At 46.0% G+C, this 6,642-nt stretch overlaps 1 long non-coding RNA gene across 1 annotated transcript; it reads right to left on the bottom strand.

Annotated features, from left to right (window-relative positions):
- Positions 1–277: 277 nt before the first annotated feature.
- Positions 278–4,913, bottom strand: LOC123036751. Its single transcript, XR_006417197.1, has 3 exons — positions 4,714–4,913; positions 3,472–3,580; positions 278–2,347 (listed from the first exon to the last, which is right to left on the bottom strand). It is a non-coding gene; the product is annotated as an uncharacterized LOC123036751 (long non-coding RNA).
- Between the last annotated feature and the right edge of the window lie 1,729 nt (positions 4,914–6,642).

Here is a 6,642-nt window from a genome sequence, read left to right as displayed (position 1 = left end):
CTTGAAAAGATTTACCTCCATTGTTGCCATGGATCAGTAATTCCTAGCAGCTCTTAATGTCTCCCACACAGCCTTATCAGTTTTTAGAGACCAGAACTATTAGCCAAACAAAGAACATATAATTAACTTCTCTCTTCCTCCCTCCCCCTTTCTCTATATATGTACTCTTAAACCATATTTATTTTCCCAAGCTTTCCCTCTAATACTTAAATGAATCATGTCACTGTGGAAGGAAAAAAAACCTTCACTCTGCATTTAGGTTTATCCAAGTCAGTAGGGCTTTTAAAATTTTATTCATAACATTTATTTGATATACAGATAAAGAAAAGGATAACAAAAAGACAGTCACACAGCAGTGGCAAAGAGGCAGTAAGCTGATTTTGAGAAAACGAATCGCGTGCGCTCCCACAAGCGCAGAGACAGGGCTGAGCCGCACGAGTTCCCGCAGCAGCGTCACGTGTTCAGGAGTGCGCACATGGGGACGCCAGGCGCCGGCAAATGTTTGTTTTGATTAATTTAAAATCTTTTCTATCCCGTTCCCTACACCCATTTCTGCTGTTGCACATGTATGCAAACGGATATACAGAAGACAGATAAGGGTACATATACCTCAGGATGCAGAGCAAGCCCTATGAAAAATTCCATCCGCGCACTGTCCTGAATTTCAGGCCTGACCTTCCATCCCTAATTCTGCCACATGCATGTTCTTTTCTGGAAATGTTCTTTTCTTCGGAAGTCTGCCTCAGAAAGGCTTCCTGGGCTTCTATATCCTTCATCAATTCTCTATTGTTTACTGCTCATGCATTGTTCTGTTTTGTAAGTGATTTTTTTTCAAACATTGTATTTTAAATTTTATTTAAATACAATAAAATTACTGTTTGCATGTGAACCAATTGGGGATTTTATTATATTTAAGAAGTTATACAAATATCTCAGATAAATTATATAGCTATATATGTGTGTGCATATGCCTATATGGACATATTTATCCATGGGATGTTCTTTTTGCTCAGAAAGCCCTTCAAATTAAAGCACATTCACATACCTTCATAATTATGCCTTCCTCTAATAATGATGCCTCTTTCCATTAATCCTTCTTATTAGGTGCTCTTCACTAATTGCTTTGTCATTTGGAAAAGCACGGCCATTAACTCAGCCATGCTCTCATTTATTCATCCCATTACTTAGACTGGACTCTGGGCATGCAAAACATTTTGTGTTTTGTGGTAAAACCTTATTTAAATGCACCTCCCATCCTTCTTGACTCAAAGCGTCCTTCTCATTCCCTGATACACAGTCATAAGCATCCGTCCATTTTCCTCAAAGGTTTGCTTTCCACAAGCCTCCGAAAGCTGGCAGGGAGAACGTGAGACCATTTTTAAAATAGCCACTGGAGGCAAAATCTTGGTGTATTTATTAGAAGTCAGCAAACACCAGCATTAGTCCCCGCAGAACTAATCTCAGGGAAAAATAAGGAATGCCACACATTTTGCAAAATGGTTTTAGGTTCCTTGTGCGGTCAGTTGCCCTAAAGAAACCAGAGAGGCCATTTGGACCCTGAGCCGGGCGTGTGGGAGGCTGGCGGGCCTGGAGGAATCCTCCTGGAAAGAGAGCCAGGACTCTGGCCAGGCGGTTGCTGAGTGGGAACTGGGGAGGAGAGGCATAATTATTACGGTGCATGTTTAAGAAGCTGCCTCCTCTCATTCAATACAGACAAACCTGTTATTTTCTGGAGTCAGACTCTGAAAGAAAAGGACAGTCACCTGTTCAGCAAGGTGAGCCAACAGTAGGCTGTGAACAACACAGACTGTCCAGCAGCCCTGCCGTTACCAGGATGCGTCTGTTGCGCCCCACACAGACGGACACACGCTCCCTGCAAGCGCCAGAGGAGGCGAAGCTTGGCTTGGCTTGGCTTGGCTTGGCTTGGCTTGGCTTGGCTTGGCTTGGCTTGGCATGAGCGAAAATGTTTCCCCTCATCAGCATCTCCACAAAACATGTTTGTGGAGCACATCCAAAAAGGAAGGATTGTAAAGGCAGGAGTGATGTGCGGAGAGAAAGAACAGTTTGAGAGCAAATCAGGATGGACACCCTGTTACGCAACTTTCAAAAGAGAAAAGTTGGATTTGAATAGAGCTCATGATATTTGTAGGAGCCAAATGCACAATTAACAAGGGAAATGTTGGTGCTCTTCAGCCCATGCTGAGCGTCCCAGGACTGGTGTTTTATCTCCTACTCTGAAGGAGGAAGCGGGCTGTTTTCGGTCTGCCTGGAGATCTCTGAGATGCTGAACTGGACCCAGGGTGCCTGAGCATCTGCGCAGACTTGCCGGCCACTTTTTAGGATAAATCTGCAAGCATGATTAAAGCCCACGAGAAGCTGAAAACACAGAGCATTTCTATAGAGCTGCTCATATCTAAATGCACGGCATTCTTCATACCCATTATCTCAAACCCTTACAAGGACCCAGGCAAGTTGGTGAAAGGTATTGTCCCATGCTGCAGACTGGAAGACTGAGGCCAAGAGCAGGGGTGTGTGTGTGTGTGTGTGTGTGTGTGTGTGTGCGCGCATGCGTGCACCCTGGCTGGACAATACATAGCATAGGCAGGGGTCACCTTACGCCTTTCCAATACATCTAATGCTGCCTTTGATTAAAATGAAGGGGTAATACTGTAAGCTGAGCGTGGCTGTTAAGTTATACTTGTGTGAATCGTTCTCTCAAGCAATGAACCTGCTGCAGCTCAGAAAGCCAGGCAGGCCAAGCGGTGTGTGCTCACTGCTTCTTTTATGAAGCAGCAACTTTGCACACAACGGTCGAGGCAAGATTTGGCAGACCTGGTGCGAGGGGGCGGGTAGGAAAGGTTGATACTGAGCAGTGGCCAAGAAGGTCCTTCAGAATTCTAGGAGCGCCCTGGGCACTCCCACAAAATGGCTGCCATGGGGCCCATTGATGAAATGGCCACCGTAGCTGGCAGGGCTGCTCACAAGATGCCCATTTACCAGAGATCAGACTGGTGAGAGCTTTAAGAAAGCAGCTTGCCCAGGAAGCTCAAGAGAAACTGTTGGTGGCTTCTGAGCTCCAAACCAAAAACCCACCCTTTAGAGGCCAAACAGGAAGCCAGAGCCTGTTTATTGAAAGAAGGAGAACAGTCATTGAAAATGAAAAATTAGGAGATCTGTGGGGGGGGGTGGCACCCAGAGAAGTGCCACGGCCACGCTGTTGTCCACGGACTCAGGAGCTCATGTTGATCCCACAGATAAGAACTCATATTCATAGAATTCGGCTAAGCTGAAAGTCAAGGACTGGCCCAAAGTCGCCCAGGGAACTTCATGGCCAAATGGGTTTTCCGACACTCTCACTGCAGTGCCACAGCAGCACACTGTTTTGCTTCTCCAGGTTCAGAAAATTTAAAATCTAGCCTGAAAGAACCTGGATTCTTCTACTTTCTTTTACTGAACAATGCCTATACTTACATAACAGCCGGTGTTCGGCATTGTTCATTTGTGAATGTAAAGGATTGGATAATCCTCAGTGGAATCCTTTTAGATACGTGGGAAAAGCAGCAGCTCACAAAGGTGCCACCTGAAAGAAACAGGGGGTTGGTCCTTTTAGCTTGGCATGTCTTCCTTGAGCGGCACATCCCACAGACAAAAGTTCAGGAGTCACAAGCACCTCTAGCAAAGGTGGGGAAAATAGGCTTGGGGGCCGCGTACAATCCTCACTCCCACGGCTGCTTCTGCATCCCCTCCTGTGCCAAATTGGCTGTCATCACAGTGGTCAAAAGAACAGCAATCAGTTATATTTTCCATACTATTGTTACCAGTATTTCTGATCAGTTTAGAACATTATGTCACGCCTAAAGACATGAAGATGCCATTGTAATAAAATTATCTGGAAATCTAACACTCTGTTTGTGATTGGAAGGTTATAAAAGTGTGTGGATGGGCTGTGATTTTGTAGTTGGCGGTGAGAACCATCGTGCCGGAGCATAATGCTCTCGGAAGTAGCTGCAGGGTGATCTGGGCGATCTTTCCATAAACGGCTGAGGTCCAAGCCAAAGGGGTCTTTCCTGACTGAACCCGGCTATCCTGTCTCACGGCTGCGGTTGAGGCCCTCCAACACCAGTTTTACACACACACAGTTGCACATCAGTTACACATACATGCAGAAGGCCCTCCAAAACACACATACATTTAACTTTAGCCAGGAAGGCCATTCTAGCCATGATATGGAAGGTTAGCCACGAGTTGTGAGGAAGAAGCCATGTGTTATGAAAGAGGCATCTGAGTTCCCCAGAGGTTGCGACAGAAATGGCCTTCTGGAAGATCCAACAGACTTCCAAGAAGCAGCTGTTTGTGTGGTCGTGGTGTGCACTTCTAGGCGCGGATGAACAAAACTCAGTTTGCCTCTTTCAGGTTCCCACATGAGCATGCAGTTTTTCTGTTTTTGTTTTAATTGGAAACAAATGCACATTTTTAAAAGGGCACACCCAAATATCTGTGCTCTCCCCCCAGGCTAAAGCAGAGACATGCAGTTGTGAGGCAAGTGCACACTTCCAGGTGTGATCACAACGGAAATGGCAAGCATCTTCTGAGAATGGCACTCCTGCTTGCATTTGAAAGCTGAGCTGCAAACCGGAATGGCATTCTCATCCATTCTTCCTTGCCCCCCGGGTGCAAGCAAATATTTGGAAAAGGGGGATCATGTACACTCACTGGAGCCAGTCTGAGATTGGGATAAGACGGCAGCGGCGAGCAGGACGATGGTCAGGGCTGCCAGAGCAGTCTTCATCTTTGCTGTCTAGGCGGGAAGGAAGGCGGCAGTCAGTTTGGAGTTGGAAGCAGGCTCAGATGAGTCCTTCACACATCTGCCTTTCCTCTACGCTAAGCAACAAGGACCCTTTCTTCCTTTTTATACAGGGCGTTGGAGACCTGCCTGGTGATTCCTTGGAAGACACAGAAAAAACATGCTTGGTTTTGCAGAACTGCTGGCAAAAGCAAGCAATGTTTTGAAACCACCCCAGGGTCTTGGAGAAGTACAGATGAGGAAGTGAAAATCTCCCAAGCTTGCAAAAATTGGGTCTGAAGTGCAAACATTGGGTCTGAAGTGCAAAATGTGGGTCTGGCCTGAAAAGGAAGGGTAGAAAAGTGGGAAAGAAAAGGCCATGCCCCCATTTTAACCCTCCTCCAGCCGAGGCCCCTCATATCGGTCACAGATACTTAGGAAGAAATGAAACCTTTGTGTCGAAGATGATGAACAGCTTATCAAAGAAGTAAAGATGCAGAAAGTAAATAAGTGAGAAGAAGCCCATGCTCCCCTTCTCTGTGGCCATGCTGATTCCCTGGAGAGGCCGGGGATGCGCCTGGACGAGCAACGCATCAATTCCTCTCTCCAAGGCAAGGACTGAAGACAACACTCCTTGCCACAGATATTATAAAGTTCTTTTCTTCCGCTCTTGAAGTGTCTGTCAGGACGTACACAGAGTCCAGCCCTGGTGTGGTGGGAACTAAATCTGCTTCATAAACAGTCTCGTTCGCACAGCAAAAGCAGCCGTTACTGGCGGAGTGATGGAGGAAGGCAACTCCAAGGCCATCATCCCCAGCACTCCTTCTGGCACAAGGCCTTGCCACGTCTCCAATAAACTTTCCTGGTGTGTGGACGAAGCTCGCTAGAGCATCTCCAAAGGACCTTTTCCCCATCCTCGTGAGGTGCAACCCGTCCCTTGCCAGAAGTCCGTTGGCATGAGATATAGGAAAGAAATTCCTTGCATTTGATTTAATGATAATGTACTTAATTTAATACTTCTGACATGCGCAAATCAAAATTCATGCATCTCCAAATTTTGCAATAGAGTACTCCAGTCGAAGATGCATACAAAAAATGCATATATTAGGGAACATGTACACAAGAATGCATATACTAACAATAATGATAATGCGTTATTTTAGGAAAATTTCTTGTGAGAAATGTCTACACTCATCAAAATTTTATACAAAGTGCACGTATGTGCAGAAATGCAGTCAAAAATGAATAAAAAATTCATGTAAGCTTTAAAAATGTTAAACTTTGGGGCAAAGACAGTTTCGTACTGGAAAAATGTGAAAAGTTCAGGAGAAGCAAAAGTTAAGATGGAAAAAATGCAGAAATGGAGAGGAACCAAAATGGATCTATTCAGGTATCCCTTAGCAAAGATGCTGCAAAGGGACATAATCAAAAGTTTCAGGACCCTTCTGAACCCAAAAGGCAGCCTTGTGGCTGGTTTGCTTTTGCAAAGTCATCACTCCCAACTTCTCAGAAACTGAATCTTCTTGCAACACCCGAAGTGGTGCACTGATTTTCACTGCCTAAGCTCTGCTCTAGATTTGCTTCTAGATTGAGAGAGGTATTACTACCACCCTATACGACTCAGGTGTGGCCAGATTGCAGGGAAAGCCGCATGAGGTGAGACTGAGGGAGCTGGGTCTTTTCAGCCTGGAGGAGACTCAGAGGGGCACATTCACAGGCACATTCCCCATCACTTCCCCATGGGCTTCATTAAAAGACGGGTTGCCATTTGAAAACACACACCGACCTGTGATTAACAGCTCTCACCTGCGCCGGGGGCAGGGGCGGAGCAGGGCGCGCCGAGCACGTGCCGGCCAGGT

Source organism: Varanus komodoensis, unplaced genomic scaffold, assembly GCF_004798865.1.
Source record: "Varanus komodoensis strain SLA01 unplaced genomic scaffold, ASM479886v1 scaffold81, whole genome shotgun sequence".
Classification (NCBI taxonomy): domain Eukaryota; kingdom Metazoa; phylum Chordata; class Lepidosauria; order Squamata; family Varanidae; genus Varanus; species Varanus komodoensis.
Note: the sequence above shows the minus strand (reverse complement) of the source record. Positions and strands in the feature narration are given on the sequence as shown.